We start from the raw sequence: 27,413 nt of genomic DNA on the forward strand, positions 1-27,413 counted from the left end.
CAGCAGGGCCTACACCTGGAAAATGTTGCATTCAACCAATGCTTTACACACTTTTAATATCATGAGTCAATAACCCGGTTTTAACATTGGTGAATTGCTAAGTTGTACCCCATAGCTATTCCCAGTTTGCATCTGAGCTAACTTTGTAATCATGCTTTGTGCCCACCCTGGCCTCTTGATTTGGCTTGTAAATGAGGCACAGTACCTGAGGTTTGGCCATGAAGTGAGAGAAACACAACACTCCCATTGTTGACCTATTGAGTGGCTGTAGAGAGGGGCCTAGTTTCTGTCACAAGGGAGGGAGTGGCAGAGAGGTGAAGAGAGGGAGGAACGGAGGGAGGGGAGCAGTAGTATCAGGTTGGCTCCTCACACAATACAGAGTCAACAAGTCTTAGCCTGTAATTAGATCATTTGGCCTGGCTGAGGAAGAGGAGTAGGGGTGGATTTAATCAGCCCAGGCTTGACATGCCCTCATATGGAACAGTACAGGGTTGGGTCTGTTCTGGCTCACATTTTCTCCCTTCACAATCCAGCCTGTAGTTGACATTGAATGACAGAGGGCGGCAGTTTGTTCAAGCTGTTTCGCAGTTGATGGGTAAATAAGCAGATTCTGTGGCCTGCTGGCTTGTCAGTCTTGTTGCTATGACATGTTAACAAAAAAAAGTTCTCATGTAGATGGTGCTTTCAAGACAACTGGGAACTCGGGGGGGGGGGGGGGGGAAATGTGGTAAAATCATGACGTCAGTAATCTTCAGTCAGAGCTCTAGAAAGATGCCCGAGTTCCCGACTTGGAATTCTGAGTTGGATGACCGTTCCAAATGATTTTTCCCAGTCGGTACTCGTTTTTTTCCCAGAGTTCCCAGTTGTCTTGAACCCACTGAAGTCGGAAGTCAGAGATTTCCCGAGTTTCCAGTTTTTTTTTTACACGGCATGTGTCTCAGGTGACCTCTGGTAACGGGTGACATGATCTCAGGTAACGGCAGTGACAGGAACCTGTTTGGGTGGGTAATTCTAGGTTGGGTTGTGGTCCCTTCTTTCTTTTGTTGTTAGGGGCTTTCACACACATCTGAGGCCTGAGTGATGGGAAAATTGGCTGTAACAAGTCACAATGTGCTCGAGGTGATCTGAATTCTACACCTCTGGTTTGAAACTCTGCCCCTCCTTTATTGTGGGGGATGCTGCAGGCTCAAGCTAGCCAGAGACCGATGGAGACATACATGGACCCATTCAATATCAATAGCCTTCATGTTGATGGAAAAAATGGTATACAGTAACTATGTGTTTGACTGTTCATTCTAAAAGTGCAGGGATCCCGAGTGGCGCAGCAGTCTAAGGCACTGCATCTAAGTTCAAGAGGTGTCACTACAGTCCCTGGTTCAAATCCAGGCTATATCTCATCTGGACATGATTGGGAGTCCCAGTATTGTCCGGGTTTGGCCGGGGTAGGCCGTCATTGTAAATAAGAATTTGTTCTTAAATGACTTGCCTAGTTAAATAAAGGTAAAATAACAAAATTGGTCACATTTAAAAGATCTAGTGCGCTGTGTTGCCTGGCTGAGGGTCCTTTGAGTTGATCCAGAGGTGGATTTGCATTGCGTTTCCATACTTGTCTCTCCATTTCCATTGAGTAAAGCACAGCTCTCCCAATGTTGCAACTGTCTGAGACTCACACAAACAAGTTGAGACTTGCAAACCATTGTTCTGAGGTACAGGGGGAACCAGAAATACAAGCTGGGTGTCTCAATACTGGAAGCAGAAACATAGGGCAAGATTTCTGCTCACACCAGAATCAGAAAACCTGAGAAAGGAGATGATGATGCTGATGTGATCTTGTTAGCTCACTATGTGAGCTATCTCTAAAGCTCAAAATGGAACTGTGCAAAGTTGTCATCAAGGCAAAGGGTAGCTACTTTGAAGAAACTCAAATATAAAATATATTTTGTTTTGTTTAACACTCTTTTGGTTACTACATTATTATATGTGTTATTTCATAGTTTTGATGTATTCATTATTATTCTACAATGTAGAAAATAGTAAAAATAAAGAAAAACCCTGGAATGAGTAGGTGTGACTGGTACTGTATGTCTCTGATGAGGTCCATCTGGTTAACATTCAGCTCCACATTACTAATTATTTTAACTTGCACAGGCCATTCAGTATTTGGATTCAAGTCACTGGTACTTTGGTGACTGAGAAAGTATTTTTTTAACTTTCAACTTTGGGCTGGATGTGTCAATGTGTAGTTCATACATGCATAATCTATGAGCAGAATGACTGTCTTACTTCAATTAGCCAATTTTCCTGAAGCTTTGCCATGCCATTTTCCCTACATTTCCCCCCACGCAGGCCAGCCCCCTAGCAATTTGAGTTCTAGCCAATGAGCTTTAGCCCCTCGCATTTGAGTGACCGTTAGCAAGAGGCCTGCCCAGCGTTATCCAATGAGGTTGCAGAGCGGGCATAACGGCTCAGTGGACACAGAAAAAAGAGAGATAGCAATGACGTGGTGCACCTATCTGTACATATGCGACGTAGTAAGCTATTTTCGGGGACCACTTTTGGCTCGTGTGTGCTACTTTCAGAAATACTGGCTAAAAAGTATACAAATGTACCGGCAAATTTTTTAATATCTGCATGATTATCATCCTTATTTCAAGTGACTTACAAAGAATCAAGCTAGTCAGTCTCTCAGGCTGGTTTGGTTTGTGAACCAGGGAGACCAAGACCATGTGACCACACATCTAAATCATGTTTGGGGGACACGCTCCCGTCTACCTCCCTAAGTCTCTTTGTCCTCAGCCTCACTGGATCATTAGCCAGCTCCATTATCTCCCCCCTATCCCTCCCTCCTTCCTTCCCACACTAGCCTTGTGGAGTGGGCAGTTGTGCCCGACTCTCACCACCATGCCCCCCAGGAAGCTTGTTGTGGTAATAAAATAAGTCATTTTCCGGGGGAAGAGAGAGTCGTTTGTGGTGAAGATCAGATCACACCTTCCTATTGATAACGTTCCCGGTTATTCAACATCAGGACTGTGAGCTGAGGGGGCGGAATCTTTCCAACTCTGTGAGTAGGGTTGGTAGTGTCAATCAAATATCATATAAAATTGTATTTGTCACATGCTTCGTAAACAACAGGTGTAGACTAACAGTGAAATGCAGAGGTAAAGATTAAACAAATAATTTGGAAATAGTGACACAAGGAATAAATACACAGTGAAGAACGAATAACAATAACGAGTAAAAAATAACATGGCTATATACAGGGAGTACCAGTACCGAGTCGATGTGCAGGGGACGAAGTAATTGAGGTAGCTATGTACATATACAGCAACAGGGTGCCTTGGGTAATAGGAGTCATAGCAAGGCTAGTTACTGATATACCATGGAATTTCAACGGGATCCATCGTCTTGAAAAATAGTCAGTCAATATTAGGATTCTTTCTTAGAAAGGACATCTGGTGAAGTGAGTCAGCAGGATACTGCAGGAGTATGTTGCTTGTCTTTACAGATCAACCGTAACCCACTTCCCATTAAAACCTCAATGATTCAGTAGCACCTCTTGCTATCTGTCTTGCTATGATATCTATCATGGAAACATCACATGTACGTGGGCGGCAAAAGACGGATAGTTTTTCTGAAAGGTATACGTTCAGTAATTGATGGCTTACTCATACAGACAACATGGCTTTTCTTGTTTAGTGAAGAGATGGTAGGTAGAATATTGACATTTCCACCAACTGACATCTCCAAAGAGGACAGTATAGTTCTGTGGCCTCTGCACATGAATATACAGCATCATGTTTCCAGCTGCGTTTGTCCGGTCCCACCGTTCATGAGGTAACATGCCTCAAAAATACATTATACTGCTTCATCTGCAGGACACATCAAGCCCAATACTACCACCTTCAAATGTCTGACCATCATCCAGTCATTTTAATCCAACTTCTTCTTCTTCTCCCTATGTAGTATCGCTATCATTTCATTTCAGCCATTCTAACTTAGGCACCAGTAGAAAATGTTCATATTTTTCATGTGGTTTTCGGAGATTTGGCTCCCAGACGCCACAGCTGCATTGGTGTCTGTGGCTGGTCGGGAGTGGGGTGGGCCTCTGCACTCAGTGGTGTGGAAAACTGGGCCCTGCCTTTTTAAGCCTTCCATGACTCCAGGAACACAGACTTCTCCTGTGTCTGCTATGCTCTGAGTCCTCAGTCAGACACATGCAAGGGCCCACAGTTACAAAGACTAGCTCAAAGCCTTGTCCGTCATCCGAAAAACTGCCCATGACTTCCATAACTGCCCATGCCTTCCATAACTGCCCATGCCTTCCATAACTGCCCATGCCTTCCATAACTGCCCATGCCATCCATAACTGCCCATGACTTCCATAACTGCCCATGCCATCCATAACTGCCCATGCCATCCATAACTGCCCATGTCATCCATAACTGCCCATGCCTTCCATAACTGCCCATGCCTTCCATAACTGCCCATGCCTTCCATAACTGCCCATGCCTTCCATAACTGCCCATGCCTTCCATAACTGCCCATGCCTTCCATAACTGCCCATGCCATCCATAACTGCCCATGCCTTCCATAACTGCCCATGCCTTCCATAACTGCCCATGCCTTCCATAACTGCCCATGCCTTCCATAACTGCCCATGCCATCCATAACTGCCCATGCCTTCCATAACTGCCCATGCCTTCCATAACTGCCCATGCCATCCATAACTGCCCATGCCTTCCATAACTGCCCATGCCTTCCATAACTGCCCATGCCTTCCATAACTGCCCATGCCTTCCATAACTGCCCATGCCTTCCATAACTGCCCATGACTTCCATAACTGCCCATGCCTTCCATAACTGCCCATGCCTTCCATAACTGCCCATGCCATCCATAACTGCCCATGCCTTCCATAACTGCCCATGCCTTCCATAACTGCCCATGCCATCCATAACTGCCCATGCCTTCCATAACTGCACATGCCTTCCATAACTGCCCATGCCTTCCATAACTGCCCATGCCTTCCATAACTGCCCATGCCTTCCATAACTGCCCATGCCTTCCATAACTGCCCATGACTTCCATAACTGCCCATGCCTTCCATAACTGCCCATGCCGACTCCCCCCCAACACTGTATTTCAATACAGTATTGACTATCTGTTGATAAGCAACTGCTTGCTAAGGTTACAGTTAGGGTAAGGTTTAGAATAAGAGTTAGAGCTAGGCTTAGGATTAATAGATAGTTTGTTGATATGTTACTGATTGTCCATCTGTTGATGCTCTTCAGACTATCCAAATGAAGTGTTAAGGGGGATCGATACAGTTACGTATCGCAATATTTGTATTTATTTATTTTGCTAGGTAGTGTTAGCTAGCACTAGTCGACTGTACCTGTGGAACAACTCTGGTATTTGTCATCCTATATCTTGTTCTCCATCTTCTTTTTAAATAGTGAGCCAACTTGTTTTCAGCACTTTTATTTCATACCAAAGAGACACCCTCAGAACTTCTATCAAATTCAAAGCCTAGTTCAAAATAATTTGACAGTTGTGAAGAGCATGAGAACAGTGTGAAGTAACAGACACAGGGTGGCTGTTGGACTGATGTTGTGAGAAAACAATGTACCACCATGAAATGAAGCTATTTCCTGCATGCAGATTGGTCTGTAATGGCCAGGTTGATAACTAACAAAACATGGGTCCTAAAAGGTTGCAGCCAAGGATGTCACAGATATATTTTTACCTTGATAGTTCTATAGAATGTAACAGTGGAAAATATGTTGATAAGTATGTACTCACAATGCTGTTAATTCATTTAGGAACTCCCACTGTACCCAACATTGACATAGAAAACATGGCTAAAAATAATATGATGACCTAAGAAGCCTGCTCATATTTCTGTCTGAGAAGAGAGGCTAGAACTGCTCCTAAAATGATCCACGCTGCCCTGGCCATATCAAAGCTCAATGTTAATGCAGTCAGAAAATTGCATCAGAGGCTGGCTGGGAATGGCTTCCAGGGGAAGAGTGTGAGTTTCCAGGCATTAAGCTCTCCCAAAGCAGCAACACTAATACAGTAATGCAGCAGAGATCAGTCTGAATCGATACAGACTGATCTGAGAGGAGAGGGAGGATGACAGGGAGTGAATGTTGTCTGTGGTTTGGAGCATGATGTACTACAGTACCCATAATGTCTGTCACCTTACCAATACGTGGTTTAACTGTATCTAGGACAGGTTAGTACATGCACACATATTGTTATTCCTTAAATAATGTGCATTGGGATTGCCATGTGTGTTTTCAACAGTATGCATTTTGTATTGAGTTTATTTAAGCATTCTGGACTGTTTGGATGACAAATTGGGTTAGAGTCACTTAGGCTGCGTTTGCACAGGCCGGCCATTTCTGATCATATTGGCAAAGGATCTTATTGCCCAATTATTGGCAAAGGAGCTAATCTGATTGGTCAAAAGACCAATTAGTGGAAAAAGAGCTCAGAATTGGGCTGCCTGTGTAAACTCAGCCTTAGACGCTCGGTGAAAGTGAAATCCGTCAAGTTTTTGAGCGTCACTTCAAAACCAATGTGATCATTTTTTTTCCCTTGGCAAATTGGCAATCAACTTCCACATGGTTCGAAACTTAGAGTGGCTTTGTCCTGTTTGACCTTGATCACTACCTGCTCTCTCAGGTGCTGCTCCTTAGTTACATAGCCTTCGGAAAGAATTCAGACTGTATTGACTTTTTACACATTTGGTTACGTTGCAGACTTTTTCTAAAATGGATTAAATAAAACAAACTCATCTACCCGCAAAATCCTGTTTTTGCTTTGTCATTATGTGGTATTGTGTGCAGATTGATGAGGGGGGGAACATTTAACCAATTTTAGAATAAGGCTGTAACCTAACAAAATGTGGAAAAAGTTAAGGGGTCTCAATACTTTCCGAAGCCCACAGGCATCATATGTTCCATTGACGGCTTCAAATTGTTAAATTGAGTGTCTGAGCTCCCATCACTGTGAAGGATGACATCATTTACATCATTATCCTCCACTCTCAGAAAGATTCGGTTTAAAAATTCATACCAGTTAATTGATGCTTGGAAGTAGTGTGTACACTTCAGTTCATAATTTATTCCCTACCCACTCTGCTTAGTTCCTCACGTAGAGTAGGTCTTTGAGGGTTGTGTGACTGAAAGACTCATTCACTGCACTGTCATTGTGTGTGTGTGTGTGTGTTTGTCAGGCTTGGGATGCAGTCTGTGTCTTCTCAAACACACAACCCCTGCCAGTGACACAGAACCCCCCCCCCTCTCCCCTCTCTCTCTCTTATCACAGAGCCTGCTCTACAAACCTCCCTCTGCTCGTTCCTAAGCAACAGCCACTCCTTGTTTACCTATGCATTTTTGCATTGTGATTCTCATCAGGAGAAGTCACAGGCACCCAGAGATGGTTGTCTGTTCCCTTTATTCAAAGTAGTGAAGGCTACCTTGTTTGTTAGACCCTACATGTATGTTGTGTGCGGATAGTGTAATATGTTTTCCACCTAGTATCATATACATGATCACTCAGCTTTAAAGTAGGCCTACTACATTACTTTCACCTTCTATGGTTGAATAACAACAGGTCACCATTCAACCCCTCTTATACAACAACGCTTGTCTGTCTCTATGGACATGTGGTTTATTGTCCTCCTCATCTCCTGCATCAATGCTGCACCTTCCCCTCTGCTATCATAAACAAACGACCTGCTTTATAAAGTCTGGCCGGCGCTGCTTCACAAATATTGACCTGTACTGGCTCGGCTCCCTCTCTCCCACCTACACCCAACCTCACACAATACAATACACTGCAGTGAAAACCAAATTACAACATGGTCAAATGTGGAATTGAATTAATAGAACATGAAAAACCACAGCAATTTGATGTTTATTCTATGATTTTGAGCAGAATCGGCGAATCCCAAACTACCCCCTTGCTCGGTGGGCCCTCAGTTGTTATGTGTTGCTGATGAAACTCAGAGGGTGACTTCCAGAGTAGCGAAGGGATCAGTAAACCCATCAACTTTGGGTCACACTCCTGACTTGAATGATGCAATTCATGTTCCCGTTTTAAATAGTTAAACGAGAATGAAATTCAAATCGCCTGTCGTTTTACCTCAGTAACTGTTAAACATTTAATTTGAGACGTATTCCGTTTGTTTTATGTGTCAAGTCTCTAAATCAGACACAAACACACGTGTGATATAATTAGGAACGTATCTAAATTATTTTGTAGGAAATTGTGCAAACTCCAAACATGTTGGGGTGTGTGTTGGGATAGCACTTCGCTCTGGAGCCTGCATCCTTGCTGGCTTGGTCGAAATGGTTATTGGAGGGCCTAATTAGCACGTACATCCTTGATCATTTTCACTCCCTCAGTTTTGGGACACTTGTGCATATGGCGGCGGCGTGGGAAGGGTGTGATTTGGGATTCAGCCTTTGACTGCTCCTGATGTCACTGAATGCATAATGTGAACAAATTTGACATCATAAGTGGTGATTTCGTAACATGTTTTATGTGAAAGTCTTTCAAGGATGAAAAGCTTAATCATAACCTATACAATGACAGTGGCTCGCCTTCAAGCAACATTGTCCCGGAGCTCTTTCCTTCTCTTAACCCTTCCCCCAACGTCCGTCAGTTCTGACAACATGTGACAAGGAAAGGCCAAGTGCAGAGACTACTCTCTACTACCACTGTAACATCTCAGGCATGCAATACCATACCAAACGCCACAGATGAATGAATGCGGAGGGAATTTTTGGGGGGCTGGTTAGTTTAGTAACTAAATATTTTTTTCCGGTGATGTAAAGTACTAAAGTAAAAATGCTTTAGTACTACTTCAGTAGTTTTTGGGGGTATCTGTACTTAACTATTTATATTTTTGACAACTTTTACTTTTATTTCACTACATTCCTATAGAAAATATTGTACATTTAACTCCATACATTTTCCCTGACAACCAAAGGTAATTGTTACATTTTCAGTGCTTAGCAAGACCAGATATTTGTGAAATTCACACACTTATCAAGAGAACATGTGTTCATCCCTACCGCCTATGGTCTGGCAGACTCACTAAACATAAATGCATCTTTTGTAAATAATGTCTGAGTGTTGGAGTGTGCTCCTGGCTATCCATCAATTTTAAAAAACATGAAATTGGTGCTGTCTGCTTTGTATAATATAAGGAATTTTAAATAGTTTATACTTTTACATCTACCATTGATACTTAAGTATATTTGAGAAATTACATTTACTTTTGATACTTAAGTATATTTTAAACCAAATACTTTTAGACATTTACTCAAGTAGTATTTTACTGGGTGACTTTCACTTTTACTTTTAGGAATGGGTACTCTTTCCACCACTGATTTTCCCCCCATGTTCCTATGGGATGTGTCTGTTTGACATCATGGAGGAATGACTCACTCTTACAAACTTCTCATATTGAGACTGGGGTTGACTTGACACACACACTTTTACAGGCTCTAAGATTAGATATCTAATACTCTGGTAACCTGGCATTTCATTGTCTGGAGTCAAATAAACTCATTAAGAAGAGGTGGTGTTCTCTCAGTTGTCTAGGGTGAGAGTGGTCCTGGCTTTAGAGGGTATCAGAATGTAAGAGCTGATTTGCTGGTTGTTTAGCTGTTTACCGACAGCTCACCCTTAGTCTTAATCTTTAAATCTCTGCTAAAGCTGCAAATAGTAATTCCACCACTTATTTGTGTGATTTCTAACTGAAGTGACTCACCCACAGGAATTATGCACAAAATGTTAGTACCTCATGAGCTTTCTCAATGCAGTACTATAGATGCATGCAAGTGATTTGTTTGAAGGGGCACTGAAGATCAAATGCAATGTCTTTTGAATTGATTATGTTTCAAATAAATACAATAAATCTTGTGTATTTTCTCCTAAAAATGTATCAAATTAAGGGGACATAGGACATGTGCTCACTTCAGTTTCCCCCTGTTCTCAGTTTCATTGCCTCTGGATGCATGCAAAAAAGCACCCAAAGACACCCAAAGACAAGTAGCTTTTTTATAGCATTTGACCCCAAAGCCGGTGAGAAGATTGAGGCCAAAGAAGCAGAGTTAAGCTCCTCTTTCTTTAGGCATGCTGACTGTGTGTGTTGCTGACTTGCAGCATGCCTGCCGATGGGTGGACACACCAGCCTGCTTGTGTCCAAACCTGTTTTGGTATGTACCGCTCTGAGCAGCCAGGCCCCCACCCCCATAAGGAGCCAAAGCCTCAGTGTTCTGATAGTGCCAAACGATTTGAGGACACTATCTCAGTACAGACTTGGTATGCTATAATTTCTGCCTCAAGCAACTACTGGAGAAACAAAAGTATCTTGACTGCATTTTTCTCCTCATTTTTACAACAGCTGCCTATGGAACCATGGTTCTTAGGGTAAGCCTTGCAAACTGGCAGGTCTGAAGTATTATCTGTTGGAATATGCAAAGCAAAGTTTCAAGGTAGCGTGGTCTGATCGTCTGGTGAGGTGAAAAAGCAGGAATCTCACGGTCAACTTTCTTTTCATTCAAGGTTGTTGCTGCATGATTTAGTGTGTGAACTGTGAAGCATGGTGGGTGTGCGCACTGTGAAGCATGGTGGGTGTGTGAACTGTGAAGCATGGTGGGTGTGCGCACTGTGAAGCATCGTGGGTGTGCGCACTGTGAAGCATGGTGGGTGTGTGAACTGTGAAGCATGGTGGGTATGTGAACTGTGAAGCATGGTGGGTGTGTGAACTGTGAAGCGTGGTGTGTGTGTGTGAACTGTGAAGCAAAACAAATTAGAAATCAGTGGGTGTGTGAACTGTGAAGCATGGTGTGTGTGTGAACTGTGAAGCATGGTGGGTGTGTGTTCTGTGAAGCATGGTGGGTGTGTGTACTGTGAATCATGGTGGGTGTGTGTACTGTGAAGCATGGTGGGTGTGTGTACTGTGAATCATTGTTGGTGTGTGTACTGTGAATCATGGCGGGTGTGTGTACTGTGAAGCATGGTGGGTGTGTGAACTGTGAATCATGGTGGGTGTGTGTACTGTGAAGCATGGTGGGTGTGTGTACTGTGAAGCATGGTGGGTGTGTGTACTGTGAAGCATGGTGGGTGTGTGTACTGTGAAGCATGGTGGGTGTGTGTACTGTGAAGCATGGTGGGTGTGTGTACTGTGAAGCATGGTGCTGCTGGTATATTTTTCCGGTTTTTTTTGTATCCTCCTGCCGACCTGTGCTGTGACATGTCGGTATTGGTATGAATGTAAACAGATCAGGGGTGGGCGTTTGTTTGTGTGTGTGTGTGTGTGTGTGTGTGTGTGTGTGTGTGTGTGTGTGTGTGAGACAGAGAGTTGACGGGGGCGGTGGTATTTCACAATCACACATCTGCTACCATGGAGCAGCGTTAAAAAAAAGTCCATCTGAGGGCCATTGGACTTGGAATTAGCTTCACAGGGCCATGTCTTAGCATTAGTTTCCACTTAATTTTGACTTAAAGGGGTACTATGTTAGCGTTTAGGCAGCTGTTGCTTAGGAGATAGAGGGAGGTTTCTGTGCAACTTTGGGATGCTGGATGGAGCTGAAAGTTCCAGTCTGGTCATGTACCAAATTGTTACCTCACAGCAGCCAAAACAACAGGAGAGTCTTCAAAACAAAGCAATTCAAATATTTCTGAGAGAGGAGAATTGTCAATGCACAGTAAGAGGCAGCTGAGCTAAAGCAGAGAGATGCATACTTTCATTGTCTCTGTCTTTTCCATTTCAACCCATTGTGTCACCCAAACACATAAGGTCCTAAAAGCCCAGAGAGAGACTTAACCGAAAAACCACCCAGGCTCATACGACATATGTCAAAACCATTAGATATACAATTAACTTCATACATAAACCTCAAACTTTCTTTTGATGTGTCTCGAGAAGCAGGGAACTAATTCTTGGACCAAGGACAAGTGTAAAGATTCTTCAACAACAGAGTCATCCGTCTACACCCACATTTTGCAATCATGTTAGTTCACAACTGGATCCTGTTAATAGCTAATCATTTCACCTCAGTGTGCATGAACCAGATTGGAGATGGGGTCAATGATGATGAACAAACAACCATCTCCCATGTGAGATTTGCGTCGCTGCTCTTCAATATCATTCTTTGTTTTTGATCACAGATGACCAATAGGCACCTTTCCAGTTTCTGGATTCTAATCATTCTTGCTATTCTGTGAACAGGTAAAATGGCCGAATTTACATTTTAATGAGTAGCCTCCTGTAGCACTCATGTAGCTGCTAGCTTTACTCAAGATATAAGGGGGCAGATGTATTTTTTTGCCCCTTTCTGCAATTTCCTGTCCTGTTTTCACAAGTCAAATGGCTCTTCCTATCTGTGGCGTGTGGCCTGTTGCCACATAATAGAAACAGATTGCTGGTGGTGGGGTAGTTCTGAAAATGTTCTCAAGACCACACCATGACTATCATTCAGAATCCATGCTTTGGACGGTGGGCTATTTACCTCAGGTAAGATAGAAAATATTATGTTTGACCAATGCTTTACTGGCAGAACATAGTGTGACAGGAGCTTGGTTCTTCTTAGAATTGGCGTAAAACCTCACGAACACATGGGGAAGGAAGGAAGGAAGGAAGGAACGGAAAGGGGTTACCTAGTCAGGTTTCTGTCTGTGTCTATATGTTAGATGTAAGCGTGAGTTTTGGAAGGGAAGGTATAGCATATCTAGGTTAACAAGAAGAGGCTCACTGTCACGCTGAGCAATCACTAAAGGTCGACCGATTAATCGGAATGGCCGATTAATTAGGGCCGATTTCAAGTTTTCATAACAATCGGAAATCTGTATTTTTGGGCGCCGATGTGCCGATTTTGATGTATTTTCATTTTATTTTTATACCTTTATTTAACTAGGCAAGTCAGTTAAGAACACATTCTTATTTTCAATGACGGCCTAGGAACGGTGGGTTAACTGCCTCGTTCAGGGGCAGAACGACAGATTTTCACCTTGTCAGCTCGGGGGATCCAACCTTACAGTTAACTAGTCCAACGCAATAACGACCTGCCTCTCTCTCGTTGCACTCCACAAGGAGACTGCCTGTTACGCGAATGCAGTAAGCCAAGGTAAGTTGCTAGCTAGCAATAAAATTATCTTATAAAAAATCCAAAAAAAATCATAATCACTAGTTAACTACACATGGTTGATGATATTACTAGATATTATCTAGCGTGTCCTGCGTTGCATATAATCTGACTGAGCATACAAGTATATAAGAATCTGACTGAGCGGTGGTAGGTAGAAGCAGGCGCGTAAACATTCATTCAAAACAGCACTTTTGTGCGTTTTGCCAGCAGCTCTTCCTTGTGCGTCAAGCATTGCACTGTTTATGACTTCAAGCCTATCAACTCCCGAGATGAGGCTGGTGTAACCGAAGTGAAATGGCTAGCTAGTTAGCGCGCGCTAATAGAGTTTCAAACGTCACTCGCTCTGAGCCTTCTAGTAGTTGTTCCCCTTGCTCTGCATTGGTAACGCTGCTTTGATGGTGGCTGTTGTCGTTGTGTTGCTGGTTCGAGCCCAGGGAGGAGCGAGGAGAGGGACGGAGGCTATACTGTTACACTGGCAATACTAAAGTGCCTATAAGAACATCCAATAGTCAAAGGTTAATGAAATACAAATGGTATAGAGGGAAATAGTCCTATAATAACTACAACCTAAAACTTCTTACCTGGGAATATTGAAGACTCATGTTAAAAGGAACCACCAGCTTTCATATATTCACATGTTCTGAGCAAGGAACTGAAACATTAGCTTTCTTACATAGCACATATTGCACTTTTACTTTCTTCTCCAACACTTTGTTTTTGCATTATTTAAACCAAATTGAACATGTTTCATTATTTACTTGAGGCTAAATGGATTTTATTGATGTATTATATTAAGTTAAAATAAGTGTTCATTCAGTATTGTTGTAATTGTCATTATTACAAATGCTTTTTGGTCCTCCAATAATCGGTATCGGTATCGGCGTTGAAAAATCATAATCTGTCGACCTCTAGCAATCACACTGTTTTTCATATTTACAATTGAATACGGGCATTTTTAATACACTACCATTCAAAAGTTTGGGGTCACTTAGAAATTCCCTGCAAAACACCAGTCTCAACGTCAACAGTGAAGAGGCGACTCCGGGATGCTGGCCGTCCAGGCGGAGTTGCAAAGAAAAAGCCATATCTCTGTCCAGTGTCTGTGTTCTTTTGCCCATCTTAATCTTTTCTTTTTATTGACCAGTCTGAGATATGGCTTTTTCTTTGCAGCTCTGCCTAGAAGGCCAGCATCGCGGGGGGTCGCATCTTCACTGTTGATGTTAAGACTGGTGTTTTGCGGGTACTATTTAATGAAGCTGTCAGTTGAGGACTTGTGAGGTGTCTGTTTCTCAAACTAGACACTGTAAAGTACTTCTTGCTCAGTTGTGCACCGGGGTCTCCCACTCCTATTTCTATTCTGGTTGGAGACAGTCTGTCACAATGTTCTGTGAAAGGAGTAGGACACAGCATTGTACAAGATCTTCAGTTTCTTGGCAATTTCTCACATGGAATAGCCTTCATTTCTCGGAACAAGAATAGACTGACGAGTTTCAAAAGGAAGGTCTTTGTTTCTGGCCATTTTGAACCTGTAATCGAACCCACAAATTCTGATGCTCCAGATACTCAACTAGTCTAAAGAAGGCCAGTTTTATTGCTTCTTTAATCAGCACAGCAGTTTTCAGCTGTGCTAACATAATTGCAAAAGGGTTTTCTAATGATCAATTAGCCTTCTAAAATGATAAACTTGGATTAGCTAACACAACATGCCATTGGAACACAGGAGTGAGTGATGGTTGCTGATAATGGGCCTCTGTACGTCTCTGTAGATATTCCATTAAAAACCAGCCGTTTCCAGCTACAATCATCATTTACAACATTAACAATGTCTACACTGTATTTCTGATCAAGTGACCCCAAACTTTTGAACGGTAGTGTACATAGAGTGGGGTCTGAAATTGTTGATAAAGATGAGCAATAAGGACTGTATAAACGAAATAATCCTGAATGAATCATGAATAAAGATGAGTGGGAAAGTTACAGAGGGTCAAAGATCATACCCCAAAGACATGCTAACATCCCGTTATTGTAATGGTAAGAGGTTAGAATGTCTTGGGGGTATGATCTTTGACCCTCACTCAATCATTATTCACGATTTATTCAGGATTATCCATAGTCATGGTAACATCCACATTAATGTAGAAGTGTTTAGAAACCTATTCTATTCTTATTTACAATAAAATGACACAATACATTACTTACCATTTCTATTGGGCACAAAATTATCTTAAACACAACCAAAACTAACTGAAAATGCATCCAAAAGTTTGTAGCGTCACAAGTTTGATGTAATCATTTTGTGCTCGGAATATGGGAACAAATACAAAACTTTTGACTACTTTATTTATAGGAATCTTTAAGAAAAAAATGTATTACTTGTTAAACTATATCTCTTTCTCTGCGCAATTGTGTTAGAAAATAATATAATTTCCCCTCCAAAATGTTGTATACAATATAGCATAAAATATTATTTATTTTATACAGTCATTATTGCTCATCTTGATCAAGGTTGTCAATAATTTCAGACCCCACAGTTCCTGAGTTTTGGACTTTCTAAGGCCACAGAGGAAGGGTAGAAACACGTCAAAGACCCAATGAATTAGTTAGAAGCGAGTAGGGGTAGTTGTGCAAAATAACATTAGACTCTTGCACTGAGAGAGGGTTTCTACTGAATGTGGTTTAACAGACAGGAAGTCGCTGAAACCCAGTGATGCATTTCCTGTCAGCGCAAGCTTCACAGGTCAGTTTGTCACTGCTGTTTGTTTCTCTTCTCTCAATTATATTTTGCACCTCTATTTTCAGTTTTCTACTCCCTCTTCTCTCTGTCCTCATGCATGGTATGCTCTGCCATGATAGGGAGGTGTGTGTGTCAATATATTTCCAAAGCATCAGGATACTTGTGTAGGCTACAAGTAAGCTACAATTAGTAATACAACAAAAAACATTCCTAGATTTGAATGATTTAACTCTCCCACATCCGTATGAAGACTCAATGCAGAAGTCATGTGAATTTTGATAATCTATGATCAATAAATTCGATTATCATGCTCTAGACTCTACACACACAGCTGATCTGTCTGCTAATAAAACATAGTAAATTACCATGCAAATGATCATGGTACTCGTGTGGCTCTATGAGCTGTGAGGTAGCACTATGAGCTGTGTTGTCACACCAGAGGGCTAGCTATAGCTCTTCAGATTTAACCTTAGCGAGTTAGCACTAGCAGCACCGGTCTGTATTGCCACACACCACAGAATGCTATAGCTCTTCAGATTTAACCTTAGCGAGTTAGCACTAGAAGCACCAGTCTGTATTGCCACACACCACAGAATGCTGTAGCTCTTTGGGGTTGGCCTTAGAAAGTTAGCACTAGCAGCAGTTGTCTGGGTGAGGGTGCTGCTGCCTCCGACCTTGTCCATATTAGACCTTCTCTCACTCAGAGCCTGGGGCTGCAGTGGAATAGTACAAGGTTTAAGAGATATCAGATTAAATTCCATCTCTCCCACTGAAAACCCTGTACTGGAGGTGACCTTTTTCTCTCCATCTTCATTTGGTCGTAGCACACCAGCCCACCTCCCTGTGCATTACTACAACAGACAGACATCACTGTTGGTTTGGATGCAGGTGTTTTGTTTAGAATGACGGGTCCATTATCAACTCGATGTTGTTTATTATCAAACTCAACTGACTCATACACAACAGCGTAATCAATCCCATATACCAAACGTCAGACATAACCGAACAGTAACAGCACTGTAGAACTGTGTGTTAATGTAACTCTCAATGCAGCACTGTAGAACTCAGACATATCAGTCCACCCTCGCAATAACATCTGCTTTCCATGTGTATATGACCAATAACATTTGATTTGATTTGAGACATAGCGGCATGTTTTGTTGTTTCGCTTTACCGGCCGCACTCGCCAGCTCAAATCAAGTCTAATCAAATTGTATTTGTCACATGCTTCCTAAACAACAGGTGCAGACTAACAGTGCAGTGCTTACTTATGGGCCCTTTCCAACAATGCAGTGAGAAAAATTGAGACTGTGAGCGTTGTACACTACCATGGCCCATGCATGAACATGTGCCGAGCAAAGCAGCGAAAACTACTGCCAGTTTTTACACACACTGCTGTAGGTTGCTGTGGTGGTGAAAGGACATTGTCTGTGTACACTGTTCTCTGGTGCCGAGGCAGCAGCCTCCTTAATTGCGGAGGACTGTGACCTTTTCTGCTATGTATAATTCCCAAACAACTGGGCTAGTTTGCCTTGGAAGGCTGTCAATGCTTTGTTCCACTAACATGACATCCACTGACATGGTGTGAGATGTCTCAAAAGTTTTTAGCAACTTGCATGTCTAAAAGACTTGATGTTAAATTGTCTGTGACTTATGTCAGAAGAGTGGTTAGTTCATTGTCTCCCTCAGTAGGGTTTTGCTGTTGTTGTTAAATTAAGTACATTTCTTAGCCTCTGGTCTGCTGACACCATGTGTTTTATGTCCCTGTTGATGTGCATGAGCACTGGCTATCACAGAGCTCCAGGATTGACTTGACACCAGCCTAATACCACTGAGTCATTTCCCCAACAGGAACCCAGATGATTCCTGCAAAACAGCACTTCTCTGCTGACCACACTTGATGAGCACAAAAATGTGGTGTTGTCCTCTGTCTTTCTGGGGTTTTCTGACAACTTGTACATTGGTATTTTGCTTTGCTCTCAGGTCAGATCTACACTACCAATCAAAAGTTTTAGAACACCTACTCATTCAAGGTTTTTCTTTATTTTTACTATCTTCTACATTGTAGAATAATAATGAATACATCAAAACTATTAAATTACGCATATGGAATCATGTAGTAACCAAAAATGTGTTTAACAAACAAATCAAAATATTAAATGTTTGAGATTCTTAAAATAGCCAGCCTTTGCCTTGATGACAGCTTTGCACACTCTTGGCATTCTCTCAACCAGCTTCACCAGGAATGCTTTTCCAACAGTCTTGAAGGAGTTTCCACATATACTGAACACTTGGCTACTTTTCCTTCACTCTGTGGTCCGACTCATCCCAAACCATCTCAATTTGGTTGAGGTCGGGGAACTGCCAAAGGGGGCGGAGTTGCCGACTCATCCCAAACCATCTCAATTTGGTTGAGGTCGGGGAACTGCCAAAGGGGGCGGAGTTGCAATCTACTGCAGAGTCAGCCTGCAGAGTTCTGTCATAATATCCAGGTCTGTGCCCAAACAATTCGAGCTTCTACTTCTAAAAATCCACCTTTCCAGAAACAAGTCTCTCACCGTTGCCGCTTCTTATAGACCACCTTCGGCCCCCAGCTGTACCCTGGACACCATATGTGAATTGATTGCCCCCCCATCTATCTTTAGAGCCTGTACTGTTAGGTGACCTAAACTGGGATATGCTTAACACCCCGGCCGTCCTACAATCTAAACTAGATGCCTTCAATCTCACACAAATTATCAATGAACCTACACACCCGTCCAGCATAACTACTGTGGACGGTTCTGACTTAGAAGATGTGGACAACTACAAATACCTAGGTGTCTGGTTAGACTGTAAACTCTCCTTCCAGACTCACATTAAGCATCTCCAATCCCAAATTAAATCAAGAATCGGTTTCCTATTTCACAACAAGGCACTCATCCTGTCAAACATACCCTAGTAAAACTGACTATCCTACCAAGCCTTGACTTTGGCGATGTCATTTACAAAATAGCCTCCAACACTCTACTCAGCAAATTGTATGCAGTCTATCTCAGTGCCATCCGTTTTGTTACCAAAGCCCCATGTACTACCCACCACTGCGACCTGTGTGCTCTCGTTGGCTGGCCCTCGCTTCATATTCGTCGCCAAACCCACTGGCTCCAGATCATCTATAAGTCGTTGCTAGGTAAAGCCCAACCTTATCTCAGCTCACTGGTCACCTTAGCAGCACCACCCGCAGCACACGCTCCAGCAGGTATATCTTACTGGTCACCCCCAAAGCCAATTCCTCCTTCGGCCGCCTTTCCTTTCAGTTCTCTGCTGCCAATGACTGGTACGAACTGCAAAAAATCACTGAAGATGTAGACTCATATCTCCCTCACTAGCTATAAGCACCAGCTGTCAGAGCAGCTCACAGATCACTGCACCTGTACATAGCCAATCTTTAAACAGCCCATCCAACTACCTCATCACCATATTGTTATTTATTTGATGTATTTTGCTCCTTTGCACCCCAGTATCACTACTTGCACACTCATCTTCTACACACTACACTTCTACACTTCCACTATGGCCTATTTATTGCCTCACCCCCCCTTATCCTACCTCAATTGCACACACTGTATATAGACTTTCTCTATTGTATTATTGACTGTATGTTTGTTTATTCCATGTGTCATTTTGTGTAGTTGTTTGTGTCGCACTGCTTTGCTTTATCTTGACCAAGTTGCAGTTGTAAATGAGAACTTATTCTCAACTAGCCTACCTGGTTAAATAAAGGTGAAATAAAAGAAATCTCAGCTCACTGGTCATCATAGCAGCACCCATGTGCTCCAGCAGGTATATTTCACTGGTCACCCCCAAAGCTTATTCCTCATTTGGCTGCCTTTCCTTCCAGTTCTCTGCTGCCAATGACTGGAACGAATGACTAAAATCAATGAAGCTGGAGACTCAAATCTCCCTCACTAACTTTAAGCATCAGCTGTCAGAGCAGCTCACAGATCATTGCACCTGTACATAGCTCATCTGTCAATAGCCCATCCAACTACCTCATCCCCATATTGTTATTATTATCTCTACTTGCACATTCATCTTCTGCACATCTATCACTCCAGTGTTTACTTGCTAAATTGTAATTACTTTGCCACTACAGCCTATTTATTGCCTTACCTCCCTAATCTCACCTCATTTGCACACACTGTATATAGATTTTTTTCTATTGTGTTATTGGACTGTACATTTGTTTATCCCATGTGTAACTCTATGTAGTTGTTTGTGTCGCACTGCTTTGATTTATCTTGGCCAGGTTGCAGTTGTAAATGAGAACTTGTTCTCAACTGGCCTACCTGGTTAAATAAAGGTGAAATAAAACAATTGTGGAGGCCAGGTCATCTGATGCAGCACTCCATCTCTCTCCTTCTTGGTAAAATAGCCCTTACACAGCCAGGAGGTGTGTTGAGTCACTGTCCTGTTGAAAAACAAATGAGAGTCCCACTAAGCCCAAACCAGATGGGATGACGTATCTCTGCAGAATGCTGTGGTAGCCATGCTGATTAAGTGTGCCTTGAATTCTAAATAAATCACAGACAGTGTCACCAGTAAAGCATCCCCACACCATAACACCACCTCCTCCATGATTTACGGTGGGAAATTCACATGCAGAGATCATCCGTTCAGCCTCACCGCGTCTCACAAAGACATGTCGGTTGGAACCAAAAATCTCCAATTTGGACTCCAGACCAAAGGACAGATTTCTACCGGTCTAATGTCCATTGCTCGTGTTTCTTGACCCAAGCAAGTCTCTTCTTCTTATTGGTGTCTTTTAGGAGTGGTTTCTTTGCAGTAATTTTACCATGAAGGCTCCTTCATGGTAACTGTTCATGGTAACTGTTCTCCTTTGAACAGTTTATGTTGAGATGTGTATGTTACTTGAACTCTGTGAAGCATTTATTTGGCTGGTAACTAATGAACTTATCCTCTGCAGCAGAGGTAACTCTGGGTCTTCCTGTGGCGGTCCTCATGAGAGCCAATTTTATTATAGCGCTTGATGGTTTTTGCGACAGCACTTGAAGAAATGTTCAATGTTCTTGTAATTTTCCGTATTGACTGACCTTCATGTCTTAAAGTAATGATGGACTGTCATTTCTCTTTGCTTATCTGAGCTGTTCTTGCCATAGTGTGGACTTGGTCTTTTAAAAACAAAATGTATCTTTATTTATGTAGTCAGTTAAGAACAAATTCTTATTTTCAATTACGGCCTAGGAACAGTGGGTTAACTGCCTTGTTCAGGGGCAGAATGACAGATGTTTACCATGTCAGCTCAGGGATTCAATCTTGCAACCTTTCGGTTACCAGTCCAAAGCTCTAACCACTAGGCTACCTGTTTTACCCTACCTTGCCACAACACAATGCATTAAAAAGGTCAAACGCATTAAGAAGGAAAGAAATTCTGCAAATGAACTTTTAAGACCTCATGAAGCTGGTTGAGAGAATGCCAAGAGTGTCCATTGCTCGTGCAAGTCTCTTCTTATTATTGGTGACCTTTTAGTAGTGGTTTCTTTGCAGAAAAGCTGTCATCAAGGCAAAGGGTGGCTATTTGAAGAATCTCAAATATCAAATATATTTTGATTTGTTTAACACTTTTTTGGTTACAACATTATTCCATATGTGTTATTTTATAGTTGTGAATTCTTCACTATTATTCTGCAATTTAGATAATAGTAAAAAATAAAGAAAAACCCTTGATTGAGTAGGTGTTTTAAAACTTTTGATTGGTAGTGTATGAAAATGTAGCTGCTTTGGTTTCAAATCAAATTGTATTTGTCACATGCGCCTAATACAACAGGTGTAGGTATTCCTTACCGTGAAATGCTTTCTTGCAAGCCCTTAACCAACAATGCAGTTAAAGAAATAGAGTTAAGAAAATATTTACTAAATAAACTAAAGTGTCAATGTAAATTGTCCAGGTGGCCATTTGATTCATTGTCTTATGGCTTGTGGGTAGAAGCTGTTTAAGGAGCCTTTTGGTCCTAAACTTGGCGCCCACGGTACCGCTTGCCGTGAGGTAGCAGAGAGAACAGTCTATGACTTGGGTGACTAGAGTCTTTGACAAAACATTTTGGGGGCCTTCCTCTGACACCGCCTAATATAAGATTGGCCCCAGTGATGTACTGGGCCATACGCACTACCCTCTGTAGCGCCTTATGGTCAGATGCTGAGCAGTTGCCATACCAGGTGGTGATGCAACCGGTCAGGGTGCTCTCGATGGTGCAGCTGTAGAACTGATTGAGGATCTGGGGACACATGCGAAATCTTTTCAGTCTCCCGAGGGGGAATAGGTGTTGTCGTGCCCTCTTCACAACTGTCTTGGTGTGTTTGGACCATGATAGTTTGTTGGTGATGTGAACACCAAGGAACTTGAAATTCTCCACCCGCTCCATTTCAGCCCCATCGACGTTAATGGGGGGCCCGTTTGGCCCGCCTTTTCCTATAGTCCACGATCAGCTCCTTTCTAGACAGAAAGGTATGCCTACCAAATTGAGCCTACGCTACCCACTGAGCACAGACTGCAGTTCAACGTTTCGTTTTTACCTTCAATGTAGCGTCACTTTTGCCAGGCTAATAGCTAGCAGTTTCTGGGAACGAGACCATGCTCTAGAGATGTATTTGAGGCTAAGCTTTTCTGTTTGTCTCTCTGACTGAGACTGAACTCCTCAAGTAGAGGGCTATATTCCGTCACTGGGATGTGATGAGCTGTTGTAATTGACTGCAGTGGGTCAGTTTTCCTAAACTTTGCGGTGTTCAGTGAAGAGAGAAGTGTGATCAAATCAAATGTTTATTTGTCACATACACATGGTTAGCAGATGTTAGTGCGAGTGTAGCGAAATGCTTGTGCTTCTAGCTCTGACAATGCAGTAATAACCAACGAGTAATCTAACCTAACAATTCCACAACGACTACCTTATACACACAAGTGTAAAGGGATAAAGAATATGTACATAAAGATATATGAATGAGTGATGGTACAGAACGGTCCCTGCTTTGATGCACCTGTACTGACCTCGCCTTCTGGATGATAGCGGGGTGAACAGGCAGTGGCTCGGGTGGTTGTTGTCCTTGGTGATCTTTATGGCCTTCATGTGACATCGGGTGGTGTAGGTTTCCTGGAGGGCAGGTAATTTGCCCCCGGTGATGCGTTGTGCAGACCTCACTACCCTCTGGAGAGCCTTACGGTTGTGGGCATAGCAGTTGCCGTACCAGGTGATACAGCCCGACAGGATGCTCTCGATTGTGCATCTGTAGAAGTTTGTGAGTGCTTTTGGTGACAAGCCGAATTTCTTCAGCCTCCTGAGGTTGAAGAGGCGCTGCTGCGCCTTCTTGACAACGCTGTCTGTGTGGGTGGACCAATTCAGTTTGTCCGTGATGTGTATGCCAAGGAACTTAAAACTTACTACCCTCTCCACTACTGTCCCGTCGATGTGGATAGGGGGGTGCTCCCTCTGCTGTTTCCTGAAGTCCACAATAATCTCCTTTGTTTTGTTGACGTTGAGTGTGAGGTTATTTTCCTGACACCACACTTCGAGGGCCCTCACCTCCTCCCTGTAGGCCGTCTCATCGTTGTTGGTAATCAAGCCTACCACTGTAGTGTCGTCTGCAAACTTGATGATTGAGTTGGAGGCGTGCATGGCCACGCAGTCTTGGGTGAACAGGGAGTACAGGAGAGGGCTCAGAACGCACCCTTGTGGGGCCCCAGTGTTGAGGATCAGCGGGGTGGAGATGTTGCTACCTACCCTCACCACCTGGGGGCGGCCCGTCAGGAACCCAGTTGCACAGGGCGGGGTCGAGACCCAGGGTCTCGAGCTTGATGACGAGTTTGGAGGGTACTATGGTGTTAAATTCTGAGCTGTAGTCGATGAACAACATTCTCACATAGGTATTCCTCTTGTCCAGATGGGTTAGGGCAGTGTGCAGTGTGGTTGCGATTGCGTCGTCTGTGAACCTATTGGGGCGGTAAGCAAATTGGAGTGTGTCTAGGGTGTCAGGTAGGGTGGAGGTGATGTGGTCCTTGACTAGTCTCTCAAAGCACTTCATGAGGACGGAAGTGAGTGCTAAAAAAAAATGTACGCTTTCAGTTTCGCGCAAATGCTGCCATCAATCCACGGTTTCTGGTTTGGGAATGTTTTAATCGTTACTGTGGGTATAACATCACCGATGCACTTTCTAATGAACTCGCTCACCGAATCAGCGTATTCGTCAATGTTGTTGGACGCAATGCGGAACATATCCCAATCCATGTGATCGAAGCAGTCTTGAAGCGTTTAATCAGATTGGTCGGACCAGCGTTGAACAGACCTGAGCGCGGGAGCTTCTTGTTTTAGTCTCTGTCTGTAGGCTGGAAGCAACAAAATGGAGTCGTGGTCAGCTTTTCCGAAAGGAGGGCGGGGGAGGGCCTTATATGCATCACGGAAGTTAGAATAACAATGATCCAGGGTTTTACCAGCCCTGGTAGCACAATCGATATGTTGATAGAATTTAGGGAGTCTTGTTTTCAGAATAGCCTTGTTAAAATCCCCAGCTACAATGAATGCAGCCTCAGGATATGTGGTTTCCAGTTTACATAGAGTCAAATAAAGTTCATTCAGGGCCATTAATGTGTCTGCTTGGGGGGGGGGGGGGGGATATATACGGCTGTGATTATAATCAAAGAGAATTCCCTTGGTAGATAATGCGGTTGACATTTGATTGTGAGGAATTCTAAGTCAGGTGAACAGAAGGACTTGAGTTCCTGTATGTTGTTATGATCACACCACGTCTCGTTAATCATAAGGCATACCCCCCCGCCCCTCTTCTTGCTTCTGTCGGCGCGATGCGTGAAGAAACCAGCTGGCTGCACCGACTCCGTTAGCATCTCTCGAGTGAGCCATGTTTCCGTGAAGCAAAGAACGTTACAGTCTCTGATGTCTCTCTGGAATGCTACCTTTGCTCGGATTTCATCAACCTTGTTGTCAAGAGACTGGACATTGGCGTGTAGTATGACCGCTTCGTTTGCCCCTTTTACGGCCTCGTTGTTTTGGTTCGCCGGCTGGGATCTGATCCATTGTCCGGGGCGGAAGGCAAAACACAGGATCCGCTTCGGGAGAGACACATTCCTGGTCGTAATGATGATGAGTTGACGTTGCTCTTATATTCAATAGTTCCTCCCGACTGTATGTAATGAAATCTAAGATTACCTGGGGTACCAATGTAAGAAATAACACGTAAAAAAAACAAAATACTGCATAGTTTCCTAGGAACGCGAAGCGAGGCGTCCATCTCTGTCGGCGCCGGAAGTAGAATGAATTATGCCCACTCTCTTGTCTATCCTCTCCATCCACCCTGAAATGCCAGTGATAGTCAGTTTCCCCGCTATCACCAAGCAGGAAAGAACTCCACACTCTCCCTGTCTTCCCTCTAACTTTCTCCCCTTTCCACCCCAAAAGCGCTCATTAGATCAGGAGCTATTCTGAGACTCTTGAGCTGACAGCATTGAGGCCATGATCTTACACTCTCAATACAGGGCTAGTGAGTGTTAGAGCAAGCAGCACCACCCATAATACTACCGCCCATCACATAGTTATACCAGAACCATCGGAGCATTCTCCAACCACCCTATAACAACGTCACCTCTTTTGAACATTGAACATCTCACATTTTGTAATTCGAGCAAGTAACCGGGGTCGATAAGAATAGTTTGTTCTTGGTCGGTTTTCTTGTTTCCCACAATGTTTGCGTGGTTGCCACATGCAGGCTGACTCATTGCCTAGTCATTCAATTGACTTAAATTACCTCCTTTCATGGTCAACAATGAGCTCAGCTGTGGAGAGCGAAGAGGAGGGAAGCATGGCCTGCTGGGAGCTGTGCGTTTGTTACACGGGTGTATTACATTTCGTGAAACGTTCAGAACATTGCAGATAGAAAGGTAGGCCTAACAAGTTGAGCCTATGCTACCCACTGAGCACAGACTGCAGTTCAATGTTTTATATACATTTGATTGAGTTGTCAACTAACGTGAATTCAAAACAAAATCATTTAGGTAAAAATTTACGTTGATTACTTTTTGCAAATCCAGTCAGTTTTCCAAGTTGATTCAACATCATCAGATAGATTTTTTGGGGTCGAAATGACATGAAAACAACATTGATTCCAACCAGTTTTTGCCCAGTGGGTAATCTCTATTTCACCTAACAGACAGTCATATCCACTGTTTTTTGCCCAGTGGGTAATCTCTATTCCACATAACAGACAGTCATATCCACTGTTTTTTGCCCAGTGGGTAATCTCTATTCCACATAACAGATAGTCATATCAACTGTTTTTTGCCCAGTTGGTAATCTCTATTCCACCTGACAGACAGTCATATCTGTTCTACACAATACAACGCTCTGTAACATCGCTCCCTTTTGAACAGACCCCAGGCCTCTAATTGGTTGTTATTGCGACTGCTAGTTACTTTGGGAGAGGGAGAGCAGTCTTCTGCTGTCTGTTCTCAGCTAGCTCCTCCTCCTCCTACAGTACATAGAGCTGAGAATACGCTACAACAGATAGCCATGTTTGAGGGAGGGAGTGTGTGGAGCAAGTCAACCATCAGTCACGTGACGTGAGCCACAGTGGAGTGGTAATTACTTCTACTAACTCCTGCAGTCTGAGGCTGGTCTAGAGTGGCCCCACCCAGCCTAAAGTCACACTGCTTTATTTGCTCTGTGGAGGCTTGTGAAATTGAGGAACACTTTAACAGAGCAAGAGAGCATTCCTCCCTTCTGTTTTGCTTTGCTTGTTTCTCCTCTCCTCTGGCTGAGAGTGATCTCAGCCTCCCTCTGCCTGTGCAGACAAGGCAGCTGTTGTCATGTGCTCTGGGATACTGTGCAGGTCTCTCTAATGACTGACTGTAGTATCTCTGTCTGCCCTCAGCACTGGGCCACCCAAATCAATGATTCAGTAACAGGAGGGATATAGAGTACACGCATGTGCGCACACACACTCTCACACACACACTCTCACACATTGACATTGTTCACATTTAACCCATCATATAGAAAAGCCAGGCCCTTCCACCTTGATATTTCTATTGATCTGATAACAGGCGTTTGGCTAGCATCAGATAACCCACTTGTGATTGGACGGTGCGAATGATTCATTCAGTCACAAGCTTATCTCTAAACTCTCGGACTAAGATAACATAATAGTTTGGTTGATTCATGGCACTTTCAAATTCTAACAGACAGTCATGGTGGATGGCATGCTGAATAGGAGAAAAGGGAAATTGAACAGAGAAGTGAGACAGGATTGTAGGGGTCATATCATATTCTGGCATCTCTAAAAGGGACAGTTAATTTAAAAATCTAAATTTCTCAAGGCCCGTATTCACAAAACACTCATACATTTCATACACTCATACACTCCAGTCACCCACATCATAAGACTGTTCTCTCTGCTAGCGCACGGCAGCGGTACCGGAGTGCCAAGTCTAGGTCCAAAAGGCTCCTTAACA

The 27,413-nt window shown here is 43.2% G+C and overlaps 1 protein-coding gene across 3 annotated transcripts in view; it reads left to right on the forward strand.

Moving 5' to 3' along the window:
- Positions 1–27,413, forward strand: part of elf1 (E74-like ETS transcription factor 1) — a 79,804-nt gene that overhangs the window by 21,936 nt on the left and 30,455 nt on the right. Inside the window, exon 1 of one of the 3 annotated variants that reach the window (XM_021561491.2) lies at positions 12,415–12,539. The exons of the other annotated variants lie outside the window; for them this stretch is intronic. The gene's annotated coding sequence lies outside the window, so the exon portion shown is untranslated. Of the gene's footprint in view, positions 1–12,414; positions 12,540–27,413 lie in introns of those variants that run through there. 3 annotated transcript variants of the gene reach the window in all.

Source organism: Oncorhynchus mykiss, chromosome 14 (assembly GCF_013265735.2).
Source record: "Oncorhynchus mykiss isolate Arlee chromosome 14, USDA_OmykA_1.1, whole genome shotgun sequence".
Lineage (NCBI taxonomy): Eukaryota > Metazoa > Chordata > Actinopteri > Salmoniformes > Salmonidae > Oncorhynchus > Oncorhynchus mykiss.